The sequence below is a fragment of the Bombina bombina genome, chromosome 6 (genome assembly GCF_027579735.1).
Source record: "Bombina bombina isolate aBomBom1 chromosome 6, aBomBom1.pri, whole genome shotgun sequence".
Classification (NCBI taxonomy): Eukaryota; Metazoa; Chordata; class Amphibia; order Anura; family Bombinatoridae; genus Bombina; species Bombina bombina.
Genome location: NC_069504.1, coordinates 853,577,609 through 853,603,721, shown reverse-complemented (window position 1 = coordinate 853,603,721; position 26,113 = coordinate 853,577,609).

The window sequence follows — 26,113 nt, the reverse complement described above, 5'->3', positions numbered from 1 at the left end:
GTAAGTAGCGGCGGTTTACGGAGCGGCAGATTAGGGGTTAAAAATAATATGCAGGGGTCAGCGATAGCGGGGGCGGCAAAATAGGGGTTAATAATTGTAAGGTTAGGGGTGTTTAGACTCGGGGTACATGTTAGGGTGTTAGGTGCAGACGTAGGAAGTGTTTCCCCATAGCAAACAATGGGGCTGCGTTAGGAGCTGAACGCTGCTTTTTTGCAGGTGTTAGGTTTTTTTTCAGCTCAAACAGCCCCATTGTTTCCTATGGGGGAATCGTGCACGAGCACGTTTTTGAGGCTGGCCGCGTCTGTAAGCAACTCTGGTATCGAGAGTTGCAGTTGCGTTAAATATGCTCTACGCTCCTTTTTTGGAGCCTAACGCAGACATTCTGTGGACTCTCAATACCAGAGTTATTTTAAAGGTGCGGCCAGAAAAAAGCCAGCGTTAGCTACGCGGGTCGTTACCGACAAAACTCTAAATCTAGCTGTAAGTGTTTGGACATTTTATTTTCATTTTATTTTTTTATATCTGCCTGTAATTGTCCTCAGCAGATGAGAAATATAAGAGTAAATATATTCTTTAACATGTCGGTGTCCATTACTTTAAAGAAACTCTGTGGAATCAGAAAACCCACAACTAGAGAAAAAGTATATTGTAAAGTTGTTGTTTTTTACAATACATTATTAAACACTTTTTATTACAAATTAATCACAAAATGTTTAAACTAATGTCCCTTTAACCACTGATTTTTACAGGAAGCATCTCAAGGAACACAATGGAATCAAAATTGTCAGTTTTATTTTTAATGAAATTACACCTAGATTACGAGTTTTGCTTTAGAGGCTGTGCGGTGCTAATGAGCAGTTTATGCTCACCGCTCACTTGCAGACAACGCTGGTATTACAGGTTTTTACAAACCCGGCGTTAACAGCAAAAAAGTGAGCGAAGAGCAAAATTTAGCTACACATCTCACCTCAATACCAGCGCTGCTTACGTTAGCGGGGAGTTGCTAAAACGTGCTCATGCACGATTTCCCCATAGGAATCAATGGGGGAGAGCCGGCTGAAAAAAAAACCTAACACCTGCAAAAAAGCAGCGTTTAGCTCTTAACGCAGCCCCATTGATTCCTATGGGGAAACACATTTTATGTCTACACCTAACACCCTGACATGAACCCCGAGTCTAAACACCCCTAATCTTACACTTATTTACCCCTAATCTGCCGCCCCCGACATCGCCGACACCTGCATTATATTATTAACCCCTAATCTGCCGCTCCGGACACCGCCGCCACCTACATTATACTTATGAACCCCTAATCTGCTGCCCCCAACATCGCCGAACCCTACATTATATTTATTAACCCCTAATCTGCCACCCCAATGTCGCCGCAACCTAACTACATTTATTAACCCCTAATCTGCCGCCCACAACGTCGCCACCACTATAATAAAGCTATTAACCCCTAAACCTAAGTCTAACCCTAACCCCCCCAACTTAAATATAATTACAATAAATCTAAATAAAATTACTACAATTAACTAAATAATTCCTATTTAAAACTAAATACTTACCTATAAAATAAACCCTATGCTGGCTACAATATAACTAATAGTTATAGGGTTTATTTTTATTTTACAGGCAACTTTGTATTTATTTTAACTAGGTACAATAGTTATTAAATAGTTATTAACTATTTAATAACTACCTAGTTAAAATAAAGACAAATTTCCCTGTAAAATAAAACCTAACCTAAGTTACACTTACATCTAACACTACACTATAATTAAATAAATTAACTAAATTAAATACAATTAATTACAATTAAATAAAATTATCTAAAGTACGAAAAAAAAACTAAATTACAGAAAATAATAAAATAATTACAAGATTTTTAAACTAATTACACCTACTCTAATCCCCCTAACAAAATAAAAAAGCCCCCCAAAATAAAAAAAACCCTACCCTACCCTAAATTACAAATAGCCCTTAAAAGGGCCTTTTGCGGGGCATTACCCCAAAGTAATCAGCTCTTTTACCTGTAAAAAAAAGTACAAATACCCCCCAACATTAAAACCCACCACCCACACAACCAACCCTACTCTAAAACCCACCCAATACCCCCTTAAAAAAACCTAACACTAACCCCTTGAAGATCACCCTACCATGAGACGTCTTCACCCAACCGGGCAGAAGTGGACCTCCAGACGGGCAGAAGTCTTCATCCAGATGGCATCTTCTATCTTCATCCATCCGGCGCGGAGCGGGTCCATCTTCAAGAAATCCGACGTGGAGCATCCTCTTCTAACGACGGCCGAAGACTGAATGAAGGTTCCTTTAAATTACGTCATCCAAGATGGTGTCCCTTCAATTCCGATTGACTGATAGAATTCTATCAGCCAATTGGAATTAAGGTAGAAAAAATCATATTGGCTGATGCATTCAGCCAATAGGATTGAACTGGCATTCTATTGGCTGATTGGAACAGCCAGTAGAATGCCAGCTCAATCCTATTGGCTGATTGGATCAGCCAATAGGATTGAACTTCAATCCTATTGGCTGATTACATCAGCCAATGGGATTTTTTCTACCTTAATTCCGATTGGCTGATAGAATTCTATCAGCCAATCAGAATTGAAGAGACGCCATCTTGGATGACGTCATTTAAAGGAACCTTCATTTAGTCGTCGGCGTCGTTAGAAGAGGATGCTCCACGTCGGATGTCTTGAAGATAGACCCGCTCCGCGCCGGATGGATGAAGATAGAAGATGCCGTCTGGATGAAGACTTCTGCCCTTTCTGGTGGACCATTTCTGCCCGGTTGGGTGAAGACGTCTCACGGTAGGGTGATCTTCAAGGGGTTAGTGTTAGGTTTTTTTAAGGGGGTATTGGGTGGGTTTTAGAGTAGGGTTGGTTGTGTGGGTGGTGGGTTTTAATGTTGGGGGGGTATTTGTACTTTTTTTTACAGGTAAAAGGGCTGATTACTTTGGGGCAATGCCCCGCAAAAGCCCCTTTAAGGGCTATTTGTAATTTAGGGTAGGGTAGGGCTTTTTTTATTTTGGGGAGCTTTTTTATTTTGTTAGGGAGATTAGAGTAGGTGTAATTAGTTCAAAAATCTTGTAATTAATTTATTATTTTATGTAATTTAGTGGGGGGGGTTTTCGTACTTTAGATAATTGTATTTAATTGTAATTATAGTGTAGTGTTAGGTGTAATTGTAACTTAGGTTAGGTTTTATTTTACAGGTAAATTTGTCTTTATTTTAACTAGGTAGTTATTTAATAACTATTTAGTAACTATTGTACCTAGTTAAAATAAATACAAACTTGCCTGTAAAATAAAAATAAACCCTAACGCCTAGATTTAGAGTTTTGCTGCCAAAGGGGTGCGTTAGCTACGCGTGATTTTTTTCCCCCGCACCTTTTAAACAACGCTGCTATTTAGAGTTCTCAGAAGGGCTGCGTTAGGCTCCAAAAAGGGAGCGTACAGGCATATTTACCGCCACTGCAACTCTAAATACCAGCGTTGCTTACGGACGCGGCCAGCTTCAAAAACGTGCTCGTGCACGATTCCCCCATAGGAAACAATGGGGCAGTTTGAGCTGAAAAAAAACCTAACACCTGCAAAAAAGCAGCGTTCAGCTCCTAACGCAGCCCCATTGTTTCCTATGGGGAAACACTTCCTAAGTCTGCACCTAACACCCTAACATGTACCCCGAGTCTAAACACCCCTAACCTTACACTTATTAACCCCTAATCTGCCGACCCTGCTATTGCTGACCCCTGCATATTATTTTTAACCCCTAATCTGCTGCTCCGTACACCGCCGCAACCTACGTTATCCCTATGTACCCCTAATCTGCTGCCCCTAACACCGCCGACCCCTATATTATATTTATTAACCCCTAATCTGCCCCCCCCCCCAACGTCGCCGCTACCTACCTACAATTATTAACCCCTAATCTGCCGACCGGACCTCACTGCTACTATAATAAATGTATTAACCCCTAATCCACCTCACTCCCGCCTCAAAAACCCTATAATAAATAGTATTAACCCCTAATCTGCCCTCCCTAACATCGCCGACACCTAACTTCAAGTATTAACCCCTAATCTGCCGACCGGACCTCGCTGCTACTCTAATAAATGTATTAACCCCTAAAACTAAGTCTAACCCTAACACTAACACCCCCCTAAGTTAAATATAATTTAAATCTAACGAAATAAAATAAATCTTATTAAATAAATTATTCCTATTTAAAGCTAAATACTTACCTGTAAAATAAACCCTAATATAGCTACAATATAAAGAATAATTATATTGTAGCTATTTTAGGATTAATATTTATTTTACAGGCAACTTTGTATTTATTTTAACCAGGTACAATAGCTATTAAATAGTTAATAACTATTTAATAGTTACCTAGTTAAAATAATTACAAAATTACCTGTAAAATAAATCCTAACCTAAGTTACAATTAAACCTAACACTACACTATCAATAAATTAATTAAATAAACTATCTACAATTATCTACAATTAAATCAACTAAACTAAATTACAAAACAAAACAAACACTAAATTACAAAAACAAACAAACACTAAATTACAAAAAAAAAACAAACACTAAATTACAAAAAAATAAAAAAAGATTACAAGAATTTTAAACTAATTACACCTACTCTAAGCCCCCTAAAAATATAACAAAGCCCCCCAAAATAAAAAAAAATGCCCTACCCTATTCTAAAATAAATATTTTACAGCTATTTTACCTTACCAGCCCTTAAAAGGGCCTTTTGCGGGGCATGCGCCAAAGAAAACAGCTCTTTTGCCTGTAAAAAAACATACAATACCCCCCCCCCCAACATTACAACCCACCACCCACATACGTAGAGCACAGTAGTTAAGAGCTTTATGAACCGGCGTTAGCCCAGAAAGCTCTTAACTCCTGGCTTTTTTCTGCGGCTGGAGTCTTGTCGTTAGATTTCTAACGCTCACTTCAGCCAAGACTCTAAATACCGGCGTTAGAAAGATCCCATTGAAAAGATAGGATACGCAATTGACGTAAGGGATCTGCGGTATGGAAAAGTCGCGGCTGGAAAGTGAGTATTTAGAGTCTACAAGAGTCTAAATACCAGCGGGCGGCCAAAACCAGCGTTAGGACCCCCTAACGCTGGTTTTGACGGCTAACGCAGAACTCTAAATCTAGGTGTAAGATAGCTACAATGTAATTATTAGTTATATTGTAGCTAGCTTAGGGTTTATTTTATCGGTAAGTATTTAGTTTTAAATAGGAATTATTTAGTGAATTGTAGTAATTTTATTTAGATTTATTTAAATTATATTTAAGTTAGGCGGTGTTAGGGTTAGACTTAGGTTTAGGGGTTAATAACTTTATTATAGTGGCGGCGACGTTGGGGGCGGCAGATTAGGGGTTAATAAATGTAGGTAGGTGTCGGCGATGTTAGGGCCGGCAGATTAGGGGTTTATAATATTTAACTAGTGTTTGCGGGAGTGCGGCGGTTTAGGGGTTAATATATTTATTATAGTGGCGGCGATGTCCGGTTCGGCAGATTTGGGGTTAAAATATTTATTTTATTGTTTGCGATGTGGGGGGGCCTCGGTTTAGGGGTTAATAAGTAGTTTATGGGTGTTAGTGTAATTTTTAGCACTTTAGTTAAGAGTTTTATGCTACGGCGTTGTAGTGTAAAACTCTTAACTACTGACTTTAAAATGCGGTATCAGTCTTGACAGGAGAGGGTCTACCGCTCACTTTTGGTCAGACTCGTAATACCGGCGCTATGCAAGTCCCATTGAAAATATAGGATACGCAATTGACGTAAGTGGATTTGCGGTATTTCCGAGTCTAGCCAAAAAAGTGAGCGGTACACCTGTCCCTGCAAGACTCATAATACCAGCGGGCATTAAAAAGCAGCTTTAGGACCTCTTAACGCTTTTTAACCCTAATGCACAACTCATAATCTAGCCGTTAGTTTTTTAGCTGATATTTGTTTCTTAAAGCTCTTACTGAACATATTAATTAGTTTCTCTAGTTTAGACAAATATGGTAAATCTATGTTATATTCTTTACAGTTCTTCGGCCACATTCTATTTTCATTAACGAGGATGGCCAAAAAAAGGTAATTGTCAACATTTTTATTTAAACGGACATTGGTAGACAGTGCCAAACCTATCAAGCATTAAAGGCCTAGATTACAAGTGGAGAGCAATATTGCGCTTACACGAACACAATATTTGCGCTCCACTCAGTAATACCAGCACATTTCCATAGGCTCCAATGGGAACCTCGTTCTCATGCAGCAAGACACAGCAAACCACCTAGTGCAGCACAGGGGGCAATTCGTGTAACTTTGGGCAGCAATATATACATATATATATTTATGTGTTTATATGTGTATATATACACATATAAACACATAAATATATATGTATATAAGCATATACATATATATTTATAGTGAAAACACATTCCCCCATTGACCTCAATGTAAAAGCACTTTAGGTGGCGTTCTTTTCTATTTTTCTAACACCCCACATCTCCTCACTTTAACTCTTTATAACTGCTTCGTTCAGGTTTTTTTTTAAATAAAAATACTCATCTTCTTTTTAATGTAAACTACTGTACTCTTTATTTTGGGGGAAATTGGGGCATATATTATAACTTTTAACCAGAGGTCTGAACTCTGGTTAATTAAGCTAAGCACAAAGTGAAACTGAGAGCGTGCGGGAGCATTAACCAGCGACTTGTAATGGCTGGTTATTTAACATGCGCCTGTAAATGGGCAAATTTTACGGGAGCAGGTTAAAATGACGCTTCACTTGTAATCTAGGCCAAAATGTTTGTTCTTTGGTTTGTTTTTGTTTTTTTGCCAATCCTGGAATGTCGTTAAAAAATAATCTGCTAAAATGTCCACTTTTAGATTTAACACAAAAAATAAATGCATTTGAACGTTTTTTTGTTTTTGTTGTTTTTATTTTAGCAGATCCACCTCTCCATATAGCACTCATTTACACTTTCCTTGCTGCTTTAAAGGGACATGAAACCCAAAATGTTTCTTTCATGATTCAGATAGAGAATACAATTTTAAACAACTTTCTAATTTACTTCTATTATCTAATTTGTTTCAATCTCTTGTTATCATTTGTTGGAAGAGCAGCAATGCACTACTGGTTTCTAACTAAACACATGGGTGAGCCAATGACAATTGGTATATATATATGCAGCGACCAATCAGCATCTAGAACCAGAGGCGTAACTAGAAACCACAGGGCCCAGGTGCAAGAATCTAAGAAGGGCCCCCCCCCCCCCACCGCCCCTCCCCCTCCAAAAAAAATGTAAATTTAATACATATCATTTTTTTTACATTTAACACAGAAAAAAAACATGTGAATCAGATTACATGTCTGCAAAAGGAGGTACCCTGTGCCCACAGTCTGTGAGATGGTCTGACCCCCTATTACTGTATATATATAGGGACACTATTTAACCCCCCCAGTACTGTATATAGTAAGTTAGTGACACAGTCTGTAATCTGCCGGTGAGATGGCTGGCCTGACCCTACCCGCCCAGTACTTTATAAAGTGACCACAGCAGTCAGTGACATGGTCCACCCCCCCATACTGTATATAGTGGTACTGTATAGTGACACTGTTTACCCCCTGCCCCCCCATGCTGTAGTAACAAGGTCTCTAATTTGCTGGTTCCACAAACATACACACACACACATACATGCATAAATACACACACAGTCACATACATACACACACACCATACACACACACACACATAAACACCAATGTAAAACAGAAACACTAACCCCTGTAGTCATGTCACACTCACATGATATCAGTGCAGGCAGTGGTAGGTTAACGTTTTATAAAAAAAAAAAAAAAAAAAAAAAAAAATTATAACATTTTTTTTTTTTTTTTTTTTAAAGCTGGGCCCCCACCCTTAGGGGCCCAGTCGCACCTGCGACCTCTGCACCCCCTGTAGTTTCGCCCCTGTCTAGAACCTAGGTTCTTTGTTGCTCCTGAGCTTGCCAATATAAACCTTTGAGCAAAGGGTAACAAGAGAAGGATGCAAATTAAATAATAGAAGTAAATTAGAAAGTTGTTTAATATTGTATTCTGTAACTGAATCATGAAAGAAAAAAATTAGGTTTTATGTCCCTTTAAGGATCTAGGTTGCTGCTGTTTCTTGTTACCAATAAGTATTTTGCAATAGCAGTTACAAAGAATGGAGAATACAAATAATCACTGTCTTGATAATTCAGAACTGCTTTTACATTAGTGTTGAGGTTACTACTAATGCAGTATAAACAGATGAACACAATTTTAAAGGGATACTGAACCCACATTTTTTTCTTCCATGATTCAGATAGAGCATGCAATTTTTATTTATTTTTTTAATTATTTTTTTTTAAAGCTTTATTTAAGTGTAATCAAATGATACAAACTTTTCGACTTTAGCAATTTTACATACAGTGTATGAAATAGAGTACATTTCCTATTGGTATTCATACATGTGCTCCAAGCCCCATAGGGTCGTCGGTGGTATTACAATTTGCACACACCTTGCACCACAAATAAAGTCTAAAGAGTCCAGAACAAGTTCTTGGTGTGTTTTTGGTGACTCAAGTTTCGTTAAGCTAGAATTGTATTGTAACCAATATTCCGCAACCTGCATTAAACCATACATTGAGCATCAGTGCTTTAAGAAAGAGAGAAACAGATTAAAACATAATGACTACATTCCAAGAATCACAGAGTGTCTGTATCCCTGCTTCCCCATGCGATATAGTTCCCTTGATAATTCCACAGTGGGGCAGGTCGGGGTATCTACTTTGTCGGCCTAAGTGACCCATGCTATTTGTTGTCTGCGTGTTGCCCATTGCTCTAGTATTATCTCATGTGTATCCACCGTTCCCTGTCTTATGTGATGGTATCTTTCTAAGTGTATCAGGGTATCAACCTGGTGTAACCATTCTTCAAAGGTGGGGACTACTCTAGTTTTCCAGTGTTTTGGGATCAGGAGCTTAGCCCCATTTAGCATGATCATCAGCAATGCCCTTTTTGCCTTACAGGCGAGTTTGGGTAATGACAGATATAACAAGGTTTTGGGACTGTTTTGGACTGGTTTCCCCAAGACAAGTTCCATGTGAGTGAGTACCCCAACCCAGTAGTTGTCTAGCCTAGTGCAGTCCCACCATATGTGTGTTGGAGTGCCATCTTCCCCACAGTCCCTCCAACACTTGCTCGATGCCTGTTTGTATATACGCTGCAGTCTACTGGGTGTAAGATACCATCTCGCCAGGAATTTATAGCTAGATTCTTGCACTCTCGTGGAGATCGAGGTTGTTTTGGTTATCTGGAAAGCTGTCTGCCAATCGTCATTTGTTATGTCGGTGTGCAATTCCTTTTCCCATGCCTTAACGTATGTGGGGAGTATTTGTGTGTCCTCTGTGAGGAGGAGTTTATATGTTAAGGAGATTGCATGAGCTGTTGGAGTGCCTTTCAAGCACAAGGTCTCGAATGTGGTGGGTTCCCTGATGAGGCAGGGCCTATGTCGGTGTGTCGCGAGGTAGTGACTTAGTTGTGTGTGCGAGTACCAGTTCATTGCCAAGTTAGGCATTTCCTCCATCAGATCTTTATATGGTGTGAGTTTATTTCTACTGATCAGTGCCCCTATGGTGCATTCTTTGAAGGATGTGTCAAAGGTTGTCCCTTTTTCCGATCGGTTCCACGGCATTGTGGCATTCTGGTATACAGGAGTCAGTGGCGAATATCTAGTGGATATGTGTGTTGTGGTTTGTATTATCTTGTCCCACACCGTGTAAAAGTCTATGAACAAAGGGTATGTTGTCGTAGCTACATGTCTGTCTTTTTCTAAAGTCCAGGCCCCTAGGCCTGCGTTCTTAGTACCTAGTATGTCACAGTCCAATTGGACCCAACTTTTGTTGGCATCATTAGAACACCAATCAAGCAGCCTATGTAGTGTGATCGCTTGCTTGTAGGTTTGTATGTTTGGGACCCCAAGGCCGCCCCTATCCCTTGGTAAATATAAAGTTTTCCTGGCTACTCTGGGTCTAATACCTGCCCAAATGTATTGCTCAATTATATTTTGCAGTTTTAGTAAGTAATTCCCTGGGAGTGGGATTGGTGTGGTCTGGAGCAGGTATAGCAGTCTGGGGATCACGTTCATTTTCACGACGTTAATCCGACCAAGCCAAGAGATTGACTTGTTTTTCCAACTGAACAAGTCAGCTACCAGTGTGTTTTCCAGTGTTTTGTAATTTTCTTGGAAGATAATTTGAGGGTCTGGGGATATATATATTACTAGGTATCTCATCTTATCCTTTTGTACTCTCAGGGGGCAGTTGCTTAGCATCCTGCCCAGGTCTTCTACGCCGTATAAGATATTTAGTATCTCCGATTTCGCTATATTTAGATGAAAATTAGAAAGTTGCCCGTATTCTTTAAAGGTGTATAGGACTCTAGGGAGGGATGTTTCTACGTCGGTCAGTGACAGCAGGACATCGTCCGCGTATAGCGCCAGTTTGTGTGTGCAAGATTTGGTTAGTATACCTGAAATCCGCTCATCTTCTCTGATCTTCTGCGCCAGTGCCTCTATCGACATTGCGAAGAGGAGTGGCGAGAGGGGGCACTCCTGCCTGGTACCGTTTCTAATATTGAACCTATCTGATAACAGGCCATTTACCCTCACTCTCGCGGTGGGGTTTTTGTATAACGCAAATATCCGCTCTACAAAGGCCTCACTGAATTTCATTTTCATCAGTACTGCTTTTAGGAATGGCCAATGAACCCGATCGAACGCCTTTTCGGCGTCTGTCGAGACCAATATTAAGGGCGTGTGTTGTTGTGCATGTGTGGCTAGTTGTAGTACCTTTAGTGTGTTGTCTCGCGCTTCCCTGCCTGGCACGAACCCCACCTGGTCTGGGTGAGCATGCAATTTTAAGCAACTTTCTAATTTACTCCTATTATCAATTTTTCTTCCTTTATTTATTTCTTTATTTATATTTATTTATATTTATTTTATTTTTGTATTTATTTGAAAAAGCAGGAATGTAAAGCTTATGAGCCTGCCCATCTTTAGTTCAGCACCCTGGATAGAGCTTGCTGATTGGTGGCTGCATTTAACCACCAATCAGCAAGCGCTACCCAGGTGCTGAACCAAAGATGGGCTGGCTCGTAAGCTTACATTCCTGATTTTTCAAATAAAGATACCAAGGGAAAGAAAAAAAGTTGATAATAGGAGTAAATTAGAAAGTTGCTTAAAATTGCATGCTCTATCTCAATCGCAAAATATTTTTTTTGGGTTCAGTGTCCCTTTAAATATAATGGCCTAGGTTAAGAGGAGCAGTAATTTGTGCAATATTTCTAGCATAAATTGCTCTTGTGTAAAACTGCTACCACTAGTAGATAATAGGAACTGTGCTCTTGTAATACAAGATGAAAGTAAAGTTTTCCCACTCGAGCGATACTCACCAGAACTGAAAGTAAATCGTGAATCCCATTGTGAGGTTACCTGTTACACCTTATACAATTTCAAGTCACTAATATATATAATACAACATAAGTGTTTACATTGATACCGTTGTACAGTATGAAAAGACAATATCCATTTACATGTGTGAAATTAAATGTGAAACCCAAATTTTTTCTTTCATGATTCAGATATAGCATGTGATTTTAAAATAACTTTTAAATGTATTTCTATTATCTAATTTGTTTTGTTCTCTTTGTAGCCTTTGTTGAAGAGTATACCTAGGTAGGCTCCGAAGCTGATGATTGGTGGCTGCATGTATATGCATCTTGTCATTGGCTTTCAGCTAACTCCTAGTAGTGCATTGTTGCTCCTTCAACAAAGGATACCAAGAGAATGAAGCACATTAGTAAATTGGAAAGTTTTTTTAAAATTGTATGCTCATGAAAGAACAATTTTGGGTTTCATATCCCTTTAACCTTTTTACTTCAAAAAGAATAGCACAACTTATGGGTATACAGTACATGTGTCTATGATATGTAATTTATATGATATTCTATTGTAATTTTTCTAAGTTTACTGTATAAAACATGTTTTTTTTTATTTTGCCGTGTTTTTTGGTTTAAAAACAAGATTATTAGAAATTATTATCTTACATAAAAAATGGCAAGAGCTATTCCCGGTCATGATCATGCATTTCATAAAAAAATTCACACTGTAAAACTATTTTTCTAAAAAGGTGCAATTTCTACCATTGATTTTAAAGGGACATTAAACACACATTTTTTCTTTCCTGATTTAGAAAGAGCATGCAATTTTAAACAGCTTTCCAATGTACTTTTATTATGTAATTTGATTCATTATCTTTATATCCTTTGTTGAAAAGCATATCTAAATAGGCTCAGTAGCTGCTGTTTGGTGGCTGCACATAGAGGTATTGTGTGATTGGCTCAGCTATGTGCATTGCTATTTCTTCAACAAAGGATAACTGACAAATTAATCAAATTAAATAATAGAAGTAAATTGGAATGTTGTTTAGATTTGTATTCTCTATCTGAATCATGGAATAAAATGTTTGGGTTTCATGTCCCTTTAATGAACCACTTATTTTGCATAAAACTGTATCTCACTGTAAAAACCACATTTATGCAACCTCACTCTACCAACCAATCCTGTACTGTTAATATCCCGTACTGTTAATCTTATTTCTAAACCAAAAACGCCAAAATAATAAGAAAAAAAAGCAAAACAACCAGTAAACTTAGAAAAAAGGTATAGTGAACAATTTTACAGTATAATGCATATAAATTACATAGACACATGTATTGTTTACCAATAATGACCTAGCTCAAATGGACTAAACATTAATGTTGCACTTTTTTTCCTTTTAGAAAAAAATACCATTGATTTAACAAGCTCTATATATACTGTATATGTTATTGTCACTGAATCACAACACAAAAGCAAATTGTCTAAATGTTTACTTTGGTTCAGTCTTCACAACAGATTGTAAAGATAGTGAAATTATATTAAGGGATTTTACTTCAAATTATAATTTTGGTAGTACTTCTCTTTTTACAGCGGAAAAGGATTCAAGGGATTTATCAAAAATAAAAGTAAAAAGGTTTAGAGGTTCAGATAATAATAATTGTGATAGCTTCTCCATTAACTGATTTATTTAATCAGTCACTATTAACAGGAGTTGTTACAAAAGACTGGAAAACTGCTAATGTAGTCCCTCTTCATAAAAAGGGTAGTAGGGAAGATTCTGCAAACTATAGGCTACTCAGTTTGACCTCAATTGCAGAAAAATTCATAGAAAGTCTTTTAACTTCAGACAAACAACTTAGAAGACAAATGACAGCATGGTTTCACTGCTGGAAGATCATGACAGGCTAATCTAATTGATTTCTTCAACCATGTAACTAAGTTAATAAACCAGGGAAGAGTCGGTTATGTAGCTTACCTAGACTTTAACAAAGCATTTGACACTGTCCCCCACAACAAACTTATTCACAAAATGTATTGCCAAGGAGTTGATGCTAAGATTGTTAAGTGGGTAAAATGGTTGCTTAAGGATAAAAAGCTGAGGGTTTCAATGAATGGAGCATATTCAAATGGGGTCAGTTACTAGTGGTGTTCCCCAAGGGTCAGTTCTTGAGCCTCTTTTCTTCAACGTTTTCATTAGTGGAGGACTGGGCAAATAAATTTGATCTAAAATTTAATACCAAGAGCAAATTTAGGCATATAGGATCCAAAAACTCAAAGGCCAATTATAGTCTCAATGGCACATTACTAACTGTAACTAAAGAGAAACAGGACTTGAGAATTATTATTTCAGATTATTTAAAATTTGGTAGACAATGCAGCAGTGCAGCCAGTAAGGCCAGTCTAATACTTGTTTGCATTGGGAGAGGTATCTGCAGCAGAAATAACAAGGTTCTTATGCCACTTTAGAGATCATTAGTTAGGCCACATCTGGAATATTGAGTATAGTTCTGGAGACCATGGCCTCTAGTTATCAAGCCGTCAACTTACCTGCATTCGACGGCCCCAATACGCTCGCCTAAGTTCTCCTAACCTCGCTACCGCAGACCTGAATATGCTCTCCAAAATTATCAAAAAAGCTGTCCAAAAGCCGCGCACCAAGTACGGAGCAATGAGCAGTGGACTGTTGATAACTAACAGTCATCGATCTCGCTGCTCTTCGGCTTTTTTACAGCTTTCTTGCTACCCTGTCACTAAGCACCCACACTATACTATACTGTTTTACCCCCTATACCGCCACTCCCGGAGCCCCCCGCAACTAAATAAAGTTATTAACCCCTAAACCGCCGCTCCCGGAGCCCACCGCAACTCTAATAAATGTATTAACCCCTAAACCGCCGCTCCCGGAGCCCACCGCAACTCTAATAAATGTATTAACCCCTAAACCGCCGCTCCCGGACCCGCCGCAACTAAACAAAGTGTTTAACCCCTAAACCGCCGCTCCCAGAGCCCACCGCCACCTACATTATATTTATTAAACCCTAATCTGCCCCCCCTACACCGCCGCCACCTACATTATACTTATTAACCCCTAATCTTGTGGTCCCTCACAACCTCCTAGACTTTCACTTCCTTGTGTGCCTTTCAAGACTTCATAAACTAAACTCTGGTAACCTTAATCACATTCCTCTTACATCTAAAAACCCCTCCCCCTTCACATGTGCACTCTGGAACTCTCTCTCTGTTTGCAACAAGCTCCCTTCTATCCATGATCTCTTTATCTCCCACTCTCTTAACCTCCTGGCTCTTACAGAAACCTGGCTCTCTGCTTCAGACACAGCATCCACTGCTGCACTGTCACATGGGGGTCTCCATTTCAGCCACACTCCTAGGTCTGGCAATAGACAAGGAGGTGGTGTCGGTATTTTACTTTCCTCTCGTTGCACCTTCCAAAAAATACAGCCCTTCTCTTCACTCACATTTTCTTCATTTGAAGCACACATGATTCGGTTATTATCTCGCCTCTCTATACGTGTTGCAGTCATATACCGCCCCCTGGCTCCCCAACTCAATTTTTAGATCACCTTGCAGCCTGGCTTCCTTATTTCCTTTCCTCAGACACCCCTGCCCTCATTCTTGGTGACTTTAACATTCCTCTTGACAATCCCACTGCCTCCTCTGCAAAACAACTTCTTCAACTGACTTCCTCTTTCGGCCTGTCACAATGGACTGACTCTCCCACTCACAAAGATGGTCATTCCCTTGATCTGACTTTCACCTATCAATGTACTCTTTCAAATTTAACAAACTCCCCTTTTCCTCTCTCTGACCATCATCTTCTAACTTGCAACATCACTTCCCTACCTACAACTCCCCCTCCCTCTACCCCTCACACCAACTTCACAGAAGCACTAAGTCACTAGATCTGCATCAGCTCGCTAGCTCTCTCAAACCTCTCCTCTCATCCATCACCTCCTTTTCCTACCCTGACAAATCTATCTGCCAGTATAATTCCACCCTTACATCGGTCATTGACACTCTGGCCCCTCCAACCTTAGCTCAGAAACCACACTCTCATCCTCAGCCCTGGCATACTCCTCTGACATGATACCTACGCAGATGCTCCCGTACTGCTGAGCGACATTGGAGGAAATCTCGGAGTTCAGCTGACTTTCTTCACTACAAGTTCATCCTGAACTCCTACTATTCTGCCCTTAATCTTTACAAGCAACAATATTTTCTAATCTCGTCTCTACTCTTTCCTCTAACCCTAAATGTCTGTTCTCCACATTCAACACTCTTCTCCGCCCACCCCCACCTCCTAACACAACCTCTCTCTCAGCTCAAGATTTTACAAGCCACTTCAACAACAAAATTGACTCCATCAGAAGTGAAATCAGCTCTCAACATACTTCCAATCTCCCACCCCCTCAAAAGCTCACGATCACCCAAAACCCAAATATCCAAAAATGCAGCTCTTTTGCCCCTGTTAATGAGGATGAAGTTTCTGCCCTTATACTGTCCTCCCACCTCACTACCTGTCCCCTCGATCCCATCCCTTCACAGCTACTCCCCTCCCTCTCTTCTACCCTCACCCCCATACTCACACACATTTTCAACCTCTCCCTCAGCACTGGTATATTTCCCTCATCTCTAAAACATGCACTGGTCACACCTATCCTCAAAAAACCTTCCCTCGATCCAACCTCCCCTTCCAATTACCGCCCTATTTCCCTACTCCCTCTTGCCTCAAAGCTCCTTGAAACGCTAGTTTACACACGTCTATCTCATTTCCTTACACTAAACTCTCTTCTTGACCCACTGCAAACTGGATTTCGTTCCCATCACTCTATAGAGACAGCAATTGTCAAGGTTACCAATGACCTACTTACAGCAAATCCAAAGGCCACTTCTCTCTGCTTATCCTCCTTGACCTGTCTGCAGCCTTTGACACTGTTGACCACCCTCTTTTGCTCCAAACCCTCCAATCCTTCGGCATCTGTGACACAGCTCTCTCTTGGTTTTCTTCCTATCTGACTAACCGTACATTTAGTGTATCCTTCTCTGGAGCATCCTCTGCTCCGTTACCACTTTCTGTTGGGGTACCTCAAGGCTCTGTCCTTAGTCCCCTTCTCTTTTCAATCTACACATCGTCACTAGGTTCCTTAATAAAGTCACATGGGTTTCAATACCATTTGTATGCCGATGACACCCAAATCTACCTCTCTGCACCAGACCTACCTCCTTCCTTACTAACCCGTGTCACTAACTGTCTTTCTCACATCTCATCTTGGATGTCCTCTCACTACCTTAAGCTAAATCTCTCCAAAACTGAACTCCTTATTTTCCCCCCTTCTTCCAATGTCTCCACCCCCAAAATTTCTTTAACTGTTGATAATTCCATCATTACCCCTACCCCGCACGCCCGATGTCTTGGGGTCACACTTGACTCAGATCTTTCCTTCACTCCTCACATTCAGTCCTTGGCTAAAGCCTGCCACTTCCACCTTAAAAACATAGCTAAAATTAGACATTTCCTTACACAAGATACAAACAAGATTTTAATCCACTCTCTCATCCTTTCCTGCCTCGACTACTGCAACTCCGTCCTCTCTGGTCTACCTAGCTGCCGCATAGCTCCTTTACAATCCATTATGAATGCCTCTGCCAGGCTCATCTTCCTTACTCGTCGCACTTCATCTGCTGCACCTCTCTGCCAATCCCTTCACTGGCTTCCTCTTGCCTCTAGGATTAAACATAAAATCCTCACCCTGACATATAAAGCTCTCAACTGCACTGCTCCCCCCTACATCTCAGAACTTTTCTCTAGATACTCTCCCTCCCGTCCCCTTCGATCAGCTCAGGATCTCCTCCTCTCCTCCTCTCTTGTTACTTCCTCACATTCCCGTTTACAGGACTTCTCCAGACTGGCCCCCATCTTGTGGAATTCCCTGCCTCGCTCCATAAGACTCTCCCCTAGTTTTAACAGCTTCAAGCACTCCCTAAAAACTCTACTATTCAGGGATGCATACAATCAACACTAACCTGTCCTAACTCCATTGCTTTCCCCTTGAACCCCTTAGAATGTAAGCCTATGGGCCCAGCTGTTTACAGATTGCCTCATAAGAGCCGACTACAACAGTGAAACTCTCGGCAGGGCCCTCTACCCACTTGACCCCCACAAAAGCTATCCTGTACACTGACTATGTTTTCAGCGCTGCGGAATCTGTTGGCGCTCTACAAATACCTGATAATAATAATAATAATAATAATCTGCCCCCCCTACACCGCCGCCACTATATTCAATTTATTAACCCCTAAATCTAAGTCTAACTCTAACCCTAACACCCCCTAAAAAGAGGTCCTCCAGACGGGCAAAAGTCTTCATCCATGCAGCATCTTCTATCTTCATCCATCCGACGAGGAGCAGCTCCATCTTGAAGACAACCGACGCGGAGCATCCATCTAGACCGACGACTACCCGACGAATGACTGGTCCTTTAAATGACGTCATCCAAGATGGCGTCCCTTGAATTCCGATTGGCTGAATTCTATCAGCCAATCGGAATTAAGGTAGGAAAAATTCTATTGGCTGATGCAATCAGCCAATAGAATTGAAGTTCAATCCTATTGGCTGATCCAATCAGCCAATATAATTGAAGTTCAATCCTATTGGCTGATCCAATCAACAACATACACCTAAAGAAGCCATTTCACATAGATTTTAAACATATGTTATAACAAGTTATTGTAACCACATGAAGGGGAAATTAATTATACAGTACACTGTCGGTTTAAGTTAATGAAATGGCAGTAGTGTGTTTTGTTTTTCTATGCACAAAAGCAATGTTATTAGTAAAAGGTTAAGGTTGAGGGGTCAATTTGATATAGTGCGAGCAGACATGATACAATGTAGCTTATCATGTCCACTGAACATCGATAAATGCCGACAGCATACGGTGTTGGCATTTATCATTGCACCAGCAGTTCTTGTGAACTGCTGGTGCAATGCCGCCCCCTGCAGATTTGCGGCCGCTAGCAGGGGGTGTCAATCAACCCTATCGTATTTGATCGGGTTGATTTCTGTCCACCGCCTCAGAGCAAGCAGACGAGTTATGGAGCAGCGATCTTTAGACCGCTGCTTCATAGCTTCTGTTTCCAGCAAGCCTGAAGGCTCGCCGGAAACACGGGGCATCAAGCTCTGTATGGAGCTTGATAAATTGACCCTTAAGTATTGTGTTTTCTGAAATCCTGTATGAGCAGTCATTTTGGTTAATATTTTTAATAAAACAAAAACGGTTGTGTGGTCATTAAGCTGTGCAATTTATTTTGCAGAGTAAACAGCAACACTTCGTACGGGATACAGCAGGTCAGATAAATGAGGATAAAAATAAATTGCACAGTTTGATGACCACACAACCGTTTTTGTTTCATTGAGCATTAAGTATCGATTGAAGGCTGGGACGCCTTTTTCAACGAGTTTGTATCTGCCCCTGTTCATACCTGAGAAACGAAACTTCCGGACAGGTCACGGGACCGCAACCGAGTGAAGCTCCAGTGGGATTGTCGGCATCTTCAAAAACGAGGTGTAGCTCGGAGGCATTACAAGATACTTACATAGTAAGTCACGGGAGAAGTTCCGCATCAGGTATCCTTACCGTAGAAGCATAACGACAACTGGGTAAGCAACTTATGTCATATACCAAACAGAAACGTTATTTTATTACAGTTGCACAGTGTCTATGCAAGGGCTGTCTATATACTGCGAGGCTCAACCAGAGTATACTATAAGGTGTTAAACTGTGTAAAGAAAGCCCGGTTCCCTTACCAAGCAGTAAATAAACATTTGGTTTAAGAGACTGTGGTTAATATTTTTAACCATGGACTTGTAATACAAGCGTGTTTCCCCTTTGTGCTCATCATTGAAAGCATAGGGAGCAGTTTGCACAAGGTAGGTAGCAATATTTGTTTTCATGCACAACTTTGCAACCACATTTTCATTTCTCAGGGTTAATGATTGCGCCTTACTTGTAATCTAGGTCAAACATATTGTGGCCTCGCAATCACATTTGATCTTCTTGGGGTAACAATTGGACTCCAAGCAATGTAAGGATATGTGTTCAATGTATGCAGGATATTTTTTTATAAAGGAGCAAAAATGAATGCAATATAAACTTCAATTTAGTATTAAAATTATTCAAAATAAATATTTTTTTATATTACATTCTTTACAGTGCCTAGCAAAAGTATTCACCCCCCTTGGCATTTTCTCTATTTTGTTACATTACAATCTGGAATTAAAATGGATTTTCATTTGGATTTCATAAAATGGACATAGACAAAATAGTCCAAATTGGTGAAGTGAAATGAAGAAAATAAAAATAAAAAACTGAAAAGTCATGTCTGCATATGTATTCACCCCCTTTGCTATGAAACCCCTAAATAAGATCTGGTGCAACCAATTACCTCCAGAAGTCACATAATTAGTTAAATAAAGTCCACCTTTGTGCAATCTAAATGTCACATGATCTCAGTATCTATACACCTGTTTTGAAAGGTCCCAGAGTCTGCAACACCACTGAGCAAGGGGCACCACCAAGCAAGCGGCACCATAAAGACCAAGGAACTCTCCAAACAGGTCAGGGACAAAGTTGTGGAGAAGGGTTGGGTTATCAAAAAATATCTGAAACTTTGAACATCCCACAGAGCACCATTAAATCCATTATTAAAAAAATTAAAGAATATGGCACCACAACAAATCTGCCAAGAGAGGGCCGCCCAACAAAACTCACAGACCAGGCAAGGAGGGCATTAATTAGAGAGGCAACAAAGAGACCAATGATAACCCTGCAGGAGCTGCAAAGCTCCACAGTGGAGATTGGAGTATCTGTCCATAGGTCCACTTTAACTCATACACTCCACAGAGCTGTGCTTTACAGAAGAGTGTCCAGAAAAAAGCCATTACTTAAAGGCATGTGGGAGACTCCCCAAACATATGGAAGAAGGTACTCTGGTCAGATGAGACTAAAATTTAGCTTTTTGGTCATCAAGGAAAACGCTATGTCTGGCACAAACCCAACACCTCTCATCACCCCGAGTACACCATTGCCACAGTGTAGCATGGTGGTGGCAGCATCATGCTGTGGGGATGTTTTTCATCGGCAGGGACTGGCAAACTGGTCAGAATTCAAGGAATGATGGATGGTGCTAAACACAGGAAAATTCTTGAGGGAAACCTGTTTCAGGCTTCCAGAGATTTGAGACTGGGACGGAGGTTCACCTTCCAGCAGTACAATGACCCTAAGCATACTGCTAAAGCAACAATCTAATGGTTTAAGGGGAAACATGTAAACGTCTTGGAATGGCCTAGTCAAAGCCCAGACCTCGTTCCAATTGAGAATCTGTGGTATGACTTAAAGATTGATGTACACCAGTGGAACCCATCCAACTTAAAGGAGCTGGAGTAGTTTTGCCTTGAAGAATGGGCAAAAATCCCAGTGGCTACTGGCTAGATGAGCCAAGCTTATAGAGACGTACCCCAATAGACATGAAGCTGTAATTGCTGTAAAAGGTGGTTCTACAAAGAATTGACTTTGGGGGTGAATAGTTATGCACGCTCAAGTTTTCTGTTTTTTTGTCTTATTTCTTGTTTGCTTCACAATAAAAAAATATTTTGCATCTTCAAAGTGGTAGGCACGTTGTGAAATAATACAACCCCCAAAAAAACCATTCTAATTCCAGGTTGTAATGCAACAAAATAGGGAAAATGCCAAGGGGGTGAATACTTTTGCTAGGCACTCTATATAATTTGCAACCCTTTACACACAATATTTTTCTATGACAAAATACATAAATGTTTTAGCAAGTATTCACTATATAAGGATTGATTATCATGACTAGCTAACTGTTGAGAGCAATTATTTGGAAATTAAATAAAACAAACTTTTAGTATTACTTGAGATAACTAGAGAATCGAAATTAAAGGGACATGAACCCCAATTTTTATCTAGATAGGCTTAGTAGCTGCTGATTGGTGGTTGCATATAGATGCCTTGTGTGATTGGCTCACCTTTGTGCATTGCTATTTCTTCAACAAAGGATATCTAAAGAATGAAGCAAATTAGATCATATAATTGGAATGTTGTTTAAAATTGCATTATCTATCTGAATCATGAAATAAAAATTTTGAGTTTAATATCCCTTTAATTTAACAACCTATTTTAAAAAAATAATTTAATGAAATTCTGGAGCAATTGAAAATGTGAATTTGTAGTTATAATTTTAACACATATTTAATATACTATTTAAATGAAACAAAATTTTAATAAATGTCAAAATTTGCAGAGTTCTTGCCACAACACATCTGGATTAATAATACTGTGTTTTAAATTCTTTTTAACCATTTAATTTGTTCAAAACAAGTATTAAATACATATATTGTTCAAAGTCTTTCAAATTGTTCTTCAAAATAATTTAATGAGGGCGCAAATATGATGGATGGAATGGATGTGCATGCAGTAAATTATAATTGTACTTGTTATCTACAGGTTGTTTAACAATTTAGTTTGCCTGCCCACTCTAAAGTGTATACAAAAGTGTATGTGCCAGTGTACTTTGCATTATATACATGTAATAACATAACTGCTTATAATATTGATACATTTATATATATGTACATATGACTCCATAAACAGACGTATTTCAAGCAACTTGTACCTTTGTACCTTTTTATGTGTTAAACAGGCATATTGTTTTGACAAACGTCTCATGAGACCCAGCAGAAGTAACATCACATTACAGATAAAGGTATAGCAATACAGCCTATGTATGTATAATACTAGATATATAAAGAAACACATTATTAAAGAACAAGTTTGGCTTACCTTGGCAAGATGATATTTCTTCTAAAGCAATAGTACGCTGTGATAAATGCAAATATGTGATGTTTCCTGCACGGTTAGCCACATATATACACTCACACATTTACCAAAAATAGTCAACTGCCAGGATGCTACAGTAAGTAAAAGATCCTAAACTCACAATATTTGTATTCAAATGCCCCAGAGCATTGACTGGTATTGTATAAAATGTTGACACAAATTGTTTTTGAGGGAATAAACCCTTTTGCTCAGATAAACATAGTGTTAACCACTTTAAATATTCACCATTATAGGAGCACAAAAAAAAAAATCTGTCTCTGTAAAAGTGCAGATGTCATCAACCCTTGTTAGCAAAAGAATCACCCATTCACCCACAATATTCACCAACATATTGTTGGTCTTCCGGAATGTGCTTAAGGCAACTCCACCATCAGGCATATTTCTTCAACCTATAAATGTGCATTTTCCTATGAATTATATCAGTTCAGAAATGACCAATCCAGAGCCAGTATGATTTTAAACCTAAGGACTTTTATGTCTTTTAATTAAGGACATTTTTAAGAGCACAGATTATTTTGCATGTAAAAATGTAAAGTAAAATCTAAATAAATTGTAAAGTGAAACTAGCAAAAATTTCAAAGACCCTAATTCAGGACACCTTTCACCAAATTCAGGACACCTCATAAATGTTGTGAGGGTGTTAAAAAAAACTGTTGAAAAATTTTAATGTATATAGACTCATGAAAATAGTTTACCTACAATAAAAGCCAATAGTAAAAACTATTTCTAAAGGAATAGAAAGGTTAAAAATGAAATGTTCATAGCTGCATTTCAGTTTGAAACAGAAGCATTTTTGCAATATACTTCAATTAGCAAAAATGTTTTTAGTAAAAGTTAATACTGTTTTTTTTGCGACATACGCACATATCCTGCTCAGAGAGCATGACACAAATTACATTAATTCACACCACCACCAACTCTCTGAGAATGCTGGTGCACGGCCCTCACAGTTAGGGGGGCCTAGCATGGAGAGGGGGAATAAAAAATATTGCTTAGAGGGTGAAGGTGGGTAAATGAGGGGGGCAGCTACACTACAGAAAACTTTTTTGGATATTTTTATGCAAATAAAGTGATACATGGATAGAAAACTGGGTACTGGCTGCGAGTAACTAAGATGGTGGAAACTATTTAGAGAGGGGGAGGGTTAGAGAGCTTTTTGGGAGGGATCAGGGAGGTGGGAAGGTAAGAGGGTAATCACACAATGAAAAAAATAATAATAATCAGAAGAAAAAAAATTATAAAAAAAAACTGACTAAAACTGCATACTGGATGACTGTCTGCCAGTACCTAAGATGGGGGTGACCAGTGGGGAGTGAGGGAGGGAAGATAGCTGTTTGGAAGGGATCAGGTAAGGATTATGGGGTGGGAAGTGTCAGGTAGGAGGGTAATCTCTACACTCAGGGGTAGATTTTCATACCCCGTACGGGTAGCGATGTCCGTTCTTCATCAGTAAATGATTTAACATTGCACAATTGTCAATCGTATAAGATCGGGCGTATTGCTGTCCGCAGCCTCATAGGTGGCGGACGAGTTAAGGAGCAGCGGTCTTAAGACCCCTGCTTCTTAACTCCTGTTTCCGGCGAGTCTGAAGGCCATTTGGCCCTTAATAAATCGGCCCCTAAAGCTAAAACTAACTTACAAGCTACCTGATTAACCCCTTCACTGCTGGTAATAATAAAAGTGTGGTACGCAGCTACAATTAGCGACCATCTAATTACCAAAAAGCAATGGCAAAGCCATACATGTCTGCTATTTCTGAACAAACCTAAAGTTTGTGAAAAAGTTAACGATTTTATTTTTTATCGCATTTGGCACTGAAATGGTGGCATGAAATATACCACAATCGGCCTAGATCAATACTTTGGGTTGTCTACTAAAAACAAATATATCGTTTTGATCGATAAATTTGAAAAAAAAACAGGACTCTATTTCTGTTTAAATGGAATGATGGCAGAAATGCTTTTTTGGGGAAGTTTTAGTCTGAAATGCCCGGTCCTTAAAGGGATACTAAACCCACATTTTTTCTTTCATGATTCAGATAGAGCATGCCATTTTAAGAAACTTCCTAATTTATTCCTATTATCAATTTTCACTTGTTCTCTTGCTAGCTTTATTTGAAAAAGAAGACATCTAAGCTAAGGAGCCAGCCAAATTTTAGTTCAGAAGCCTGGACAGCACTTGTTTATTGGTGCTGTCTAATCAGCAAGCACAACCCAGGTTGTGAACCAAAAATGGGCCAAACAACCTGGCGTCAACTAAGACGAGGAAATGACAAACTTGCGTCATCATAGATGCATATTCGCGCCAAAAAAAGCACTTTCTAAAAATAAATAACATTTTGTGCCCTCGCAAGCCTAATTTGTCCTCAAGTTTTAAAAGAAAAACAAGTCAAATTGAAAAAAAAGACTATACCCCAGGTAAGACAAAAACTTCCTAAAACAAGATTCCCATATTGAAACTGCCAGACTGCAAAGGAAAATACACATAGAACTGACTCATGGCAAATATAAGTAAATACATATATTTAGAACTTTATATAAATACATAAAGCGCCAACCATAGCTGAGAGTGTCTTAAATAATGATACATACTTAACCAAAGGCACCCATTCACATATAGCAGATAGCCAAACCAGTACTGAAAACTATCAGCAGAGGTAATGGTCAGAGGCGTAACTAGAAACCACAGGGCCCAGGTGCAAGAATCTAAGAAGGGCCCCCCCACCACCCCTCCCCCCTCCTAAAAAAGGTGAATTTAATACATTTTTTTTTTTTTTTACATTTAACACAGAAAAAAATGTGAATCAGATTACATGTCTGCAAAAGGAGGTACCCTGTGCCCACAGTCTGTGAGAGGGTCTGACCCCCTATTACTGTATATATATAGTGACACTATTTAACCCCCCAGTACTGTATATAGTAAGTTAGTGACACAGTCTGTAATCTGCCGATGAGAAGGCTGGCCTGACCCTACCCACCCAGTACTTTATAAAGTGACCACAGTAGTCAGTGACATGGTCCACCCCCATGCTGTATATAGTGGTACTGTATAGTGACACTGTTTACCCCCTGCCCCCCCCCCCCCCATGCTGTAGTAACAAGGTCTGTAATTTGCTGGTTCCACAAACATACACAAACACACATACATGCATAAATACACACACAGTCACATACACACACACACACATGCATAAATACACACACAGTCACATACACACACACATAAACACCAATGGCTAAAACAGAAACACTAACCCCTGTAGTCATGTCACACACACATGATATCAGTGCAGGCAGTGGTAGGTTCACGTTTTTTATTTAAAAAAAATTATAAAAAAAAAATAAAAAAATACATTTTTTATTTTTTTTTCAAGCTGGGCCCCCACCCTCAGGGGCCCAGTCGCACCTGCGACTTCTGCACCCCCTGTAGTTTCGCCCCTGGTAATGGTATAAGAGTATATCGTAGATCTGAAAAGGGAGGTAGGAGATGAATCCCTACGACCGATAACAGAGAACCCTTTAAAAAGATTTTCTGCAAGGGAAACCATAAAATCAATAGGCGATACTCTCTTCACATCCCTCTGACAAACACTGTACTCTGAGGGGCATTGCGCTTCAGAATGCTTAGAAGAGCTTATCATAGAAGAAATCATAAAAATCAAGCACAAAC